Below are 12,753 nucleotides of genomic sequence, written 5' to 3' on the forward strand. Positions count from 1 at the left end.
GAAGACCAACAAAACACAGAAAAGTCCTAATTTTTTTTAATTTGTATATGAAACTGTATGTTATCTGTGCTCTGCAAAGCTCACATTTTAATTGACATTTCTTATCTGCAAGGATGTACTTTTCTACAATAAGGGCAGTGTGCCATAAGCTACTTATGAAAGTCCTGTTAGGAGACAATTATTTTAATTATTATATATATTACAATTAGAGTACTGCTAAAAACATGCTATCCACTTCAGGAGTACAAAAAAAGACCTCTCCATCCTACACCCAGTTCTCCCAAGAGAGCTTGCAATCCACAGAGACAAAGCCAGCAGGGGACTGCCAGCATGCAGGAGCTGTGAGACCAGTGTGGCTTCAGGAAAACACAAACACAGTCTTGAATACATTTTATTAGGACCTAGATGAACAGACTATAGATTTGCCTGTCTACTGTATGTATTTTGTTTTTAAATGACAGTAATGTAAGTGAAAGAAGGCAAACATTAATTGCTGGTTTGCTACCACCTCTTCCAGCAATGGTGTCATTTTGACATATTTTTGTAAACAATGCTTTTCTTTATAGCTTCTTTCTTGAATTTTGCATGTAGTAGTTGTGTACTGTGCCCACAGACTGTGTAAAGATGGACTTTGTGCCCCATTACAGACCTTTTATTAGTTTGTTACCAAAGGTACCAGCTCACATTAGCCTCTTTTTTTTCCACAGGGTTATTTGCATGGATATTTGCAGTAGTAGATTTTAGCATAAGGCAGGGAAATAGTTCAAGAAAAGCAAGATGCTGCTGCAGTTTAGTGAAAGAATCCGAACTCCACGTGAAGAAGCTGCAGAACTGAGCTCCCCCTCATTTGTTATTTTGCTCCATTTTCCTCAGCAGCACCATCTAATACTCGTCCTTGCAGTGCAGATGGAAATGACTCAGTAAATCTCCACCTGGGGAATATCAAAACCTAGACAGAGTTGAAATATTGCTGAAACAGAGACAGACATATATTTAACATAAAACCAGGAAAATTAGTCCAATGCTGGAACAGAGTTAGTACGCTGGTCTTCCTTCTCCCTCGCCCTCCCCTGGGTTGCCTGAAACCCATGTCGAGCATGGGTGTTCGCTTATTTCAGACTCCTGGAATTTAAGTTCGTGCACTGAAAAGTGAAAATGGGTTTATGGAGCCATGACTCATTCCGAGGCACAGAAGAGAACACTTTTACCAGCACTCTAGCCTCACTCAAAGTCCATTTCTCAAGGGTGGTCTTGCAATCAACAGCTTGGAGAAAACATTTGGATCCCTGTTGACAGACCCAGAGAGGTGGACACTGACCCAACCAAACCTCTTCTGGCAAAAAGCTCCATCCTGCAAGACCGCTGAGACCTCAGGCCTGGATGTGGTAAATGGTGAGACTAAACCAAATACTACCCTTGCTAATGGCCTTTTGGATGCTGTCCTTGAGCAGTAAGAAAGGACCCAAAATATTGTCAGAGCAGAATGCTACTCTAAGTCTGTTGCCAAAAAAAATGTTCTCAGGACTCTGGTAAGATTTCTGGGAAAGGATTTTTCTCTTCATAGAAAGGTTGTCTTAACACTTTGCAGAGTGACTGTCAGGTGGGTGACTACTTTGATTTTTCAGGTTTTTTTCAGCATTTTCTTCCTGTGTGCCCACTGGCATGTGGAGAAAGCAGATGCAGATGGTCTGCTTAAATACCAGGTGCCATAAGAGGAAAGAACTAGGAGACAGGAAGCTCTTCCCACCACCCTTCGCTGCCTTTCAGCTGGGCTTGTGGTACAGTGGTGCACAAGTTAAATGAGATGGGGGAAAGCCACTTGCTTGAGATTGCTTCCCTTCCCCACCTGTGCAAACCCTGAGCCCTCAGCCCAGCCTCCAGCTGATGTTTTCCGCCTCGTGTGCCAGCACTCCGTTTAGGAGCTGCTTAGTTGGACAGTTCAAGGCAAGAGTTATCTTTCTGTTGTGTGTTTGTACAGCACCTAACACAGTGAAGCCCTTCTCCTTGACTGCAGCTTGGAGACATTATCACAACACAAATAGTAAATAATAATCAGGTTAAAGATAGCGCTGAACTAAACCAGAGCAATATGTCTATTGGAGGCCAAATGGTACACAGTGCCAGCTCAGGCAACTGGCTCTCAAAACTGAAAGAGAACATTCCTCTGCAGTAAAATAAACACTATTCTTTTTCTCTTGAGCTAGATAAAGCATTGTGTGTTTCTGATAAATCCATATGGTTTGCTTGCTTGCAGAGGAAAGCATGAAGAACAAGAATTCCCCAGATTTCTTCCTCAGATGTTGCATTATCAATAAATGCCTGTGATATCAGTCGGGTTCTTTAGCCCACACATCCGGCCAGTATCTTAATTGCAATAACTTCATGTCCCAAAAAGCCAATGCAGTGATATACAATGGACCTGATTCCAACCCCTAACCTCTCAGGGCCCGGAAAGTCTTTCAGCATTCCTGCAAACTTACATAAGAGAGAAGGAGCAGATAACATTGTATGCTTGCAGTTAAACATGCAGGATGCTTGTGCCCTCTTGCAGAAAGGAGTGAAAGAATGGCCTCTTAGGAAGTCATTCTGAATTAGAAAATGGCCTTACAACTGAAGAATTTGGAGTGCAAAACCAAGGACCCCTGGGATTGTCCAAATTGTTCTTTCAACTCTCCAAAATGATGTCATTGCACTTTTTTTTTACAGTCTATGACAACCCAAAACCTACTGAATAAACAGACAAAATACTGTATGTGGTCTTTATATATATTGAGGTAGGCCTTACTAGCAGCATCATATGAAGTGGAGGGAGGACAGGCCTGACTAATTCTTAAGTGGAGAAGGAAATCCTCTTGACTTAAAATGTTTCCTTTAATTTAATTTGCCTTCAGAACTGGGAATTGCAGACCAGAACTGGGAAGCCAGACAGGTTGACTTCCATCCCTTCTGATGGAAGTCAGAAGGAAGACTTCTGACTTCCATCCCTGGGAAGGCGAGAGATGGCCCCGCACACCTCTTGGGAAAGAGGAGCCCTTGGGGAAGGCAGTGCCTGTGTCTGCGTCTCTAGGAGGGTGTCGGTAGCACGAGGGTGAAAGGAATCTTATCAGCATAATTTTCAAAACACCTGAATTTTCAAAAACCTTTTACAAGGTGCCACACTAAAGGTTATTGAATAAACTAACTGGCCAGAGGATTATAGTCAGCAGTGGAGAGTGCCTGGGGATGGGTGCTGCATCTTTATTGACAATGAACAGGAGAGAAGGGAGCGAACGATAAAATGGGCAAGTTTGCAGATAATACTAAGCTTTTCTCCATAGGCAAATGCTGTGCCAGGTTCAGAAGGACCACGTGATTGTACAAAAGGATGGCAGATGAGGTCCAGGTAGGTAAATGAAAGGTAATGCATCTTTGGAGAAACAATCTAAACCATGCCTTTATGATGCTGAACTTGGGTAGCTCCAGCGCAGGAAAGAGACCTCGGCATCATCAGTGACAGTTCTCGGAGATCATCGGCTCGGTGTGGGGTGGCAGCCAGAAGAGCCAGCAAAGCACTGGCCATCACAAGGAGGGGTATGGATAACGAGAGAGAGCACCATTTGCCTGCTACAGAAAACTGCTGTAGTGACAATACCTGGAGTATGTTGTGCAGTTCTGCATCTCAAGGAGGGTATAGCGAAGCTAGACAAGATTCAGAGAAGGGCAAGGAAAGCAGAGCCTGCTGACTGGATGATATCTTATGAAGAGAGACTAAAAAGATTGTATCACTTCAATTTGGAGAGAAGAAAGGTGTGGGTGTGAGGGAGGAGGTGGTAAAAACTTACAGAATCAAAAGGTGATGGATTAGGAAAAGGTAGAAGGGTTGTTTACCAAATTCCTTAACGCTGGAACTGGGGGACGCTTGCTGAAACTAACAAGGAATCAGTTTAACACAGATAAAAGAGTATACTTTTCTTATGTGGCTGGCAATGAAGTTCTGGGATTTGTTGCCACAGAAAGTTTCAGGCAGACCATGTCTGCAGGTTCAGAGAGGTTGGACAAACTCAGTGAGAGCGGGTCCACAAGTAAAGGCCAAAGGAAACTGTCCCCTATCATCCCTAATACATCCATTGTGGATCTTCGAGGAGAATGAGCAGAAGAGACCACAGAAAGCAGCCAGGCCCATTTGCTGGTTTTGAATAGTGTGGCCACTGTCTGAGATGCAGTATTGGGCTAGATGGACTGCTGGTCTGATCCAGTATGTCTCTTAAGTAGAGACAAATAAGTAGCGATTTTCAAAGCTGTGGAGGGTGAACAGACACATCTTTCATTGATGTTTTATCTAAATCTTTTAGGCTGCTTTAAAAAGCTCTGTTCCACTTCACACACCTGGTAACGCTTCAGTACTGGATTCACTGGGAGAAGCCAGTGCCATTTACTGCCAGGTGAGCATGGTTTGCTCCCCTTCCTCTTGTTCCTTTGCTTACACTTACTATTTAGTTGGCAACAAGAGCCACACAGCACTGTTTCTCTGTCAGCTTGCAGCCAGAACAGCTTCTTTTGGGGTTATGTGAGTATGAAACAATTCGAAATTTTGGCCGATTTAGGAGGCTGGTTGAGAGAGTCCCCTGGGAGGCAGCCCTAAAGGGCAAAGGAGTCCAGGAAGGCTGGACATTCTTCAAGGAGGAAGTCCTAAAGGCACAAGAGCAGGCTGTCCCCAGGTGCCAAAAGACGAGCCGGTGGGAAAGAAGACCGGCCTGGCTGAATAGAGAGCTTTGGCTCGAACTCAGGAAAAAGAGGAGAGTCTATGACCTCTGGAAGAAGGGGCAGGCAACTCAGGAGGACTACAAAGGTGTAGTAAGGTTGTGCAGGGAGAAAATTAGAAGGGCTCTAGCTGAGCTAGAGCTAAATCTGGCTACTGCTGTAAAAGACAACAAAAATTACTTCTTCAAATACATTAGCAGCAAAAGGAGAGCTAAGGAGAATCTCCAGCCCCTAGTAGACGAGGGAGGGAACACAGTGACCAAGGATGAGGAAAAGGCTGAGGTACTTAATGCCTTCTTTGCCTCAGTCTTTAATAGTAAGACCAATTGTTCTCTGGGTACCCAGTCCCCCCAGTTGGAAGACAGGGACGGGGACCAGAATGGAGCCCCCATAATCCAGGGGGAAATGGTTAGTGACCTGCTGCACCACTTAAACACTCACAAGTCTATGGGGCCTGATGGGATCCACCCGAGAGTACTGAAGGAACTGGCAGATGTGCTCACCAGCAGTGTGCCCAGGTGGCCAAGAAAGCCAATGGCATCCTGGCTTGTATCAGAAATAGTGTGGCCAGCAGGAGTAGGGAAGTGATCGTCCCCCTGTACTCAGCACTGGTGAGGCCGCAGTCGAATACTGTGTTCAGTTTTGGGCCCCTCACTACAAGAGAGACATTGAGGTGCTGGAGCGTGTCCAGAGAAGGGCAAGGAAGCTGGTGAAGGGTCTGGAGCACAAGTCTTGTGAGGAGCGGCTGAGGGAACTGGGGTTGTTTAGCCTGGAGAAAAGGAGGCTGAGGGGAGACCTTCTCGCTCTCTACAACTACCTGAAAGGAGGTCGTAGAGGGGTGAGGGTCAGTCTCTTCTCCCAAGTAACAAGTGATAGGACGAGAGGAAATGGCCTCAAGTTGCACTACGGGAGGTTTAGACTGGATATTAGGAAATTTTACTTCACTGAAAGGGTTGTCAAGCATTGGAACAGGCTGCCCAGGGAAGTGGTTGAGTCACCATCCCTGGAAGTATTTAAAACATGTTTGGATGAGGTGCTTAGGGACATGGTGTAGTGGTGGACCTGGTAGTGTTAGGTTTACGGTTGGACTTGATGATCTTAAAGGTCCTTTCCAACCTATATGATTCTGTGATTCTGTGAAATTTGATTTATTGTTTTTCAGGGATAAGGCAGGTAGAAAGGCGTCAATCTGCTGACATGCAGAAGCACTGTTATATGAGGTATGGCCTCGTATCAAAGACTTTCTGTTTAGGAGCAATGAGGAAGAGTGCTGCTGCACTCAAATAGGTGTCCTTTTGGTTACATTTTCTTCTAAATTACTTTTGCATGTGTAAATGCCATTGAATTTCATGGGTATACAAAAGCATGAAGAAGTGAGATGTCATTGTTGTACTTCAGTAATGAAGGTAGTTAATTTACTACACAATTTCAGGGTAAGCAATTCTTATTTAAGAAATTGTTGGAAGGGGTCAGAGCGGGGGTGATCTTGAAAGTTTTGGTGAGCTAAGGGTCTAATGATTCTTGAATTTGGTAAAGGGGAATACTGTATTCTGGACCTAGAAGTTCACCTTGGACTTTTCCCTAGGGCTGTAGTTTTGCTCTTTTTTGTCATCCTTGAGACTGTTATTAACACCCAAAGGGACTTTTTTTGCACTCCTATGATACTCTGTGGTTGTGTGGGACAAGTGGTACCTTACAGTGTAATTCCTCAATGCTTGCATGGTCCCTGTGAAAAGGAATCAAGGGCTGGGGTAAAATGCTATTAGAGGCACAAAACTTGAGTGTTGTTTCAGTGCAACAAAAAATATGTATCCAGTTCTGATCACTATTTGCCTATTGTTAGTAAATGAAAGTATTGCCAGCTTTAAAAGGCTGATCTAACCTACTGGACAGGACCGTGGTTCATTTTGTGAAATCTTAGCCAACAGAAAGTGGTATCAATGCAGTCAGATCACATCCTGAAGTCAAAGTATGATATTCAGTTTCCAAGCAGAAGAAATTTTCCTACTCGTTGTCTAGACAAAGTAGTTTTTACAGTAATGAAATATTGTTGTAGCAGAAGGAAGGAAATTCTTAAATTTAAATATGCCAGAACTTTGTAATAATTTTGGTTTGATCAAAGTTAACATCAAGAGCTGCTCTCTAGTTACAACAGGTTGAAAATATACTAATGATCTCATGTTTTATGTGACTTATTACTGCTATTGTTAAGGGTTGGACCCTGTTACAACTGAGTGCTATGCAAGACATTTTTTAAAAAAAAAGTTATTGCCCCAAATAGTCCATTATTTTGTCCAAAGCCATATAAGCAATGTATCTGGGTCGTATGTATGAATATGAGCCAAAATAGAAGATTAAATGTGCTGACTACTAGACCAGTTCCGAGTGTTTGTAGGAAGTACAGGACAGGCAAATTTGTGGGTTGCATTAAGTCTTTAAAAGTTTTTACACTTCTGAAAATCTAAGCAATACTTCTAGTAGTTGTTAAGAAGGAATTTGCTTCTTCCTGGCAGTTACTCTGATCCACCAGGTGTGTGTGGTCTCTTCCCTTTCTGAGGTTGCCCTTTTGTTCTGACTTCTTTAGCCAAAAAAAAAAAAAAAAAAAAAAAGGCAGCTGGACAGCTTTAGTCTGTTAAATAGTCCACATTACTTACACGGCTACTCTCCTCGCTGACCCTTAACAGTTTAGTAGCTATGAACTTTAAGAGGCTCAGTCTTAATCTTCTGTCTTCAAAGGAGCTGGAGCTGCTGCAGAATGTGGCCTTTTGATTGTGGCTTTCCCTGAATTTTAGAAACCCACCTTTGTCAGCTGGTCACTTCCATGCTTTTATCTAGATGCTGACAACAGTAAAATTAACGTAAATTACATAGACTTGTCTGAGGGCTTTCATTACTCCTTGATGCTTTGCTCTCCTCCTGGCACAAGCACTCTCGAACAGTGTGTTAAATAGCAGACTGCTACCTAAGGGACAAAACGTTCAGAATCCTTGGATGCACAGCCCAGAGAAAATATGCTGGCCAAGGAGCACTCTGGCTCAAGAGTACTGCTTTTGTATCTTTACTCTGAACGGAGGAAAAGTGGCACGCAAGTGATGTGATTAACTGTGTCTCAACATGTGGTTTCAGGGACTGTCTTTCTGTAATCTGCACAGATGTCAAGATTGGACCCAAAGGAAGCTCATTATTTAGGGAAAACAGTCATTTTCAGCAAGACAGGGCTGTTGGGCTAGTGCTCTCAGTAGATTTTTTTTTTAATTTTTCCCCCCCCCCCAGGGATAGTAGTGTTCTGCCATGGTTTCACACAGGTACTGTTTCCCATTTCTTACTCTCCTTGATTTCTTTGGAGCACTGTGCTCTGGACAATAAGCACAGAGGAGAACTGTGGACATGGTCTTGAACCTGGGCTGATTCAAAGAGCATGCACAATGCTGATATTTAAGGGTTGTGAATTTGATCCTTTCCTGTTGCTCCAAGATGCACGTGAATCTCTCTATGGCATACAGAGACCTACCTGCCTGCTGTGCATGAGAGCTCAGTACCACAGAGAATATTTCTTTCCCTGGGGCCAGATGCATGTAAACTTCCTTCAGGCTTCCCTGGAGGTTGCTCTTTCCCACTTCTGCTACAGACTGGAACAGCCATCAGGCATGGTGTAAACACACGGATGTTCACTCTCATCACTCTCTGGGACAAGTGGCTAGATGTCAGCTTACAAAAACTTTAAGAAAAAAAAAAAGGGAGGTGGGGAGAGGATCACACTGTAAAAATAGCTTCCTTGCTGTATCTAGGCTGCAGAAGTGTAGACCAAGGTGTTAACTGTTGGTAAGGTACTGCACTGGAATAGTGCATGGACGCTGCTGCGCTCCTGTCCCCAGGAGCACCAGTGATGGACGTGGGCCTGATGGCTTCCATCGGATGCTTGCACAAACATCAGCGGCTGCTGTCGGGGAAGGCTTGCAGGATCAAGCCGCAAGGGCCTGTGTAGGGTTTCTGTACAGTCGAAAGCCTTGACTTGGTTGCGCGACATTCCTTCATATCCTGTCCTCTCTTGCTGACCTTTCTTCCCTGTTTTCCATGTGACTGACAGCCCTTGAAAACACAAAGCAACAGGATAGTGTCAGATGGTGGGAGGAAACCTTGTCATCGGTTTGGGATATCATTATTGAAACAGCTTCAAGTTATCAACAGCTTCAAGGGGGGAAAATGCTGATATTTGTTTTTTGCCTTGCATACTATTCCCCATTCATTAATCGGTTTCTTGACTCTCTGACCTACTTTCCTGCAATAATAGTTCTATGGAAAATCTAATATTTCTTATCCCGATGTCTGTATCCCTGGGCTGAAGATTTTCAGTTTTTCTTGCTGGCAAACCCTTCTAAGACACTTCTCACTGTAACTACACAAGACCTTTCCTTCCTAACAGTTTGGCAATCATGTCCTAATCTTCCCTTTTTACTGACTTTTCTTCGTTACTCATCACAGCTGCTAGAAGAACTAAAACAGAGTTCTGGAGGAATTATTTGATTTTGCTGAACTCTTAGGGACCATAGGGGTGACATTTTACCAGATCCCTTGTCTCCAGGGCCATCACACTAATTCCCTATATAAAACATCACCAAAAGAGGTTTGACTGTAGTAATTAGTGTCCCAAAGCCTGCCATTTATCTAATAAGCACAGAGTTTTGCAAACATTCATTAATTACACTCTGAGCAGCCTGGTCTCTTTAATTTCGCTGTTCTAACTTGGTGCCACAATAGCCACTGTTTTTAATAATGTAATTACTAGCTTCAGTTTAGCATTGTATAAACTGATAGACAAAGAGATTGCATTAGGTGGCTGCCTGATTAAACACTGCATATGTGGTAGAGCGAGAAATTAGGTCTGCATCTGACTCCTTCAATTCTATTTTGACAGCTAGGGTAATCTTGCTTTTTGATTCTCTAAGTTCATCTAGGGTCTTCCCTAGTGCTTCCATATGGTACTAGGAAGAAAATAACAAAAGCTGGGAACAAGCTGTTGGTAGGCAATAAGAACTTCCTTTTTTTTTTTTTTTTTTTTTACCCCAAAGAGCTAGGGCAGAATGCTAACTGATGACGAATTGCTCATTGAAGAGATGCTAGGACCTGAGCTGCGTTAAAATGTTGCCAAGACCATAGGGAGTAAGAAGTATTTGTGAGTAGTCCTGACGTAGAGGGAAACTAGCTTTAGGGGCATGGAGCAGTGGAGAGAACAGCTCGCCCCGGAGCAGGGACCTTTGCTGTGTAACAAATGCAGTGGTCAATATGAGTGTTATAGTTGCAACAGCTGTAGTCATTGCCAGCTGGAGAACTACACGGGTGAGCTATTTAGTATTAATAAGCTTGGTGTACTTTGAAGATCAGAGAATTCACGCAGCCTAACGTGACATTGATAATATGGGCCCTGGATAGTCCTGCCCTGAGGCCAGTAACCTGTGGTGCAGTTTCACTGTTGCTGTGGGCCAGTCTGAGGCCACCATGCTCCTGCTTGCTCTCCCCTTCCAGCACCTCTCTGCGCTTGTGTTCGTGCTCCATCCTTTGCGCTAGCTCTAGTGGCTGTGAAGCCAACTTAAAACTACCAAAAGAAGTGTAGTTTTCAGCCTGCTCCATAACTGCAAAGTGTTAAATGAGGTGGGATGACATAGCCAGAGGATGAGACGGCTGCCCTTGGTCTGAGCAGGTGAAACCACCAGATTATGGTCAGGCTCATCTAAAGCATCCTCTCAGAGATCCCATATGGTCCTGAATCAGAAATGTTGATGTCTGGAAATTTGCATCATTGCCCTTTATTTTGTACCTGGGATAAATTAGCATTTTCAGGAGCACAGCGCTAACTTCAGCTACGTCACTAGAACATCCTCTTTTTGACAGAAAAGGTTTTTTTCCCCATTTGTCATATTGGAAGTTGAAACCTTGAAGAAATCTGCAACCTGCCCATGAGGTTCCAGTGACTTGATACAAGGACAGGAGAGACAGTAGGGTTTCAAAAATAAAATGGCATTTGCATACCTTGCCCTCCTGTGATATTCAATAAAAGTAATGGTCTAACTAGCATTTATGACTTTTAAAACCTTTATCATGGGCCTTGGTGGTGGCAGCAAGCTCAGTGTTTGAATAACTACAACAAGCAGCGCGTTAAAAACAAGACTCAAATTCTAGTCGCTGATGGGCAACATTCAAATAGCAGGGGCAAGGAAGGGAGTTATTTGCTAAGGTGTGATTTATCTATTTGAAGATTAGAAAAAGAAAATAATATGGAAGTAACAATTTAAAAAAGAAGCCCTTTAGGCAAGAATCACTTATGCATTATATTTTTTTAAAGGGAAAACCAGTATGTCTACAGGCTAAGGTACAAATGGGTGAAACTGGCTGATGAGGAACTAGTAGTAGGTCAGTTGTAAACCAGCTAGTGAAAAGCAGAGTTAAGCTACAGTAGGATATACTGGAAAGTTGATGGTGCTCCTTGCAGCAATGACTTTTTAACTGTCCCCATGTAAACTTTTTTGGCTACTTGTGAAATTGTCTAAATCCTACTGAAACCAGTGAAAAATTGGTTTCTAATTTTTCTCTTATGCCACTGAAAAAAATCCTTCCTCCTCCAAATGTTCTGCTCTATTCCCATTTTATCCTGTCTTTCATTACCTGAAAATCTTCTGTTGATGACTTTTTTTTTTAATGTTGGATCTTGTGCCTATATTCTGTTACTATTCCCAGGATCTGATATTTCTCTCATTGCTCAGGCTGTGTCAGGGTCTTCAACCCTATGGTGGCCACAGTATAGATGAGCCCTTGCACTCAGCAAGGCCCTGTCCCTTCTTCAAGCTCGTAGATTTGTGCAGGTATCGGGTATAATCTTGGCCTGTACATTTTGTGATCTTACAATGAAGATGACAAGATGCTGAGGGCAAAGAATTGCTTTAAAGGCCTAAAAGACAAACATAATTCTAACAGACTGTGTAAATTTACTAGTCTCTAGTATTGACACGCTGAATGGGAGCAGAGAACTTTGCATCCTAAATGCTGCATGAAAGCTGAAACTGTCATAATGGTAGAAAAGCAAATTGGAAAGCTTTGGAAGAGCAGCCGAGAAGAACACGAGTATGCTGGAACAGAGAGTGCATCGGCCAGGAGCTCTTGGAAAAAGTTAGGCTGGGGGGTGATGACATGATGGTAGCAATATAAATAAGTGAAAGGAAATTGCATGAAAGAAAGGAAGAGGGTTATCTGGATTATCTAGAAAGTGGCTGAACAGAGTTTGGCCTAAAATTAAAAATGGAAAAAAATCAGGCTAGACATAAGGAAAAGAATTCATAACCCTGAGTATGCCTGGAATAGACTGTCAAACTGTAGCAGAGGCAATAACATGGGTGGGTGAGACTAGATAGGATAAGACAATAGCAAGAATAAAGTAAGGAAATAATCTTTGTGGTGTGGGCGACTGGAGTGGGTGACCCAGCTCGTGTTTTTCCAGGCCTGGCTGCCTATATATAGTTCAAGGGAGGCAGTAAGTAAAGCTCGTGCACTTGTCAGTGGTGGCTGGCTACGATGGCACACCACGATAAGCTTCCTGTGCCTCTGCCCGGTTTTACAGAGATGCAGCTGTGAGGGAAGACCGCCAGCCCAACACTTGCCAGAGGTCAGGTTGCACAAAGTACCATGAAATGGAAAAATGATGAGCCATCAGCCACAGCTGTGGTTCTCAAATCTTCCAGGCTTTGAGAGTTTCAAACTGCAACTGGAACAATTGTCTTGGATGCTTAAGTTGCATTGAACTGCTCAAGTCTGTTATTTGCAGGTCCGTCATCCTTGCACCAACTTCATTATTCGTACGTCTGCTGCCTTTAAAAAAATCCTTTCACCTCGATCCATCTCCAGTCTGGTGACATGGACTGTGCACCCCAGCAGATGATATTAAGAGGGTGGCTGCAGGCTCACTAGTATCGGTTTCACACACACACAAAAAATCACATCTGCACCTATTTCTGTTTTGGTTTA

General features: G+C 43.3%; 1 long non-coding RNA gene across 1 annotated transcript in view; it reads left to right on the forward strand.

Annotated features, from left to right (window-relative positions):
* The first annotated feature begins 1,015 nt into the window (after window positions 1–1,015).
* The window catches only part of LOC140647021 (uncharacterized), a 37,223-nt gene continuing 25,485 nt past the window's right edge, over window positions 1,016–12,753 (forward strand). Inside the window, exons 1-2 of the long non-coding RNA XR_012040636.1 lie at window positions 1,016–1,392; window positions 3,318–3,382. This is a non-coding gene — a long non-coding RNA (uncharacterized lncRNA). The remainder of the gene's footprint in view (window positions 1,393–3,317; window positions 3,383–12,753) is intronic.

The sequence above is a fragment of the Ciconia boyciana genome, chromosome 2 (genome assembly GCF_034638445.1).
Source record: "Ciconia boyciana chromosome 2, ASM3463844v1, whole genome shotgun sequence".
Taxonomy (NCBI): domain Eukaryota; kingdom Metazoa; phylum Chordata; class Aves; order Ciconiiformes; family Ciconiidae; genus Ciconia; species Ciconia boyciana.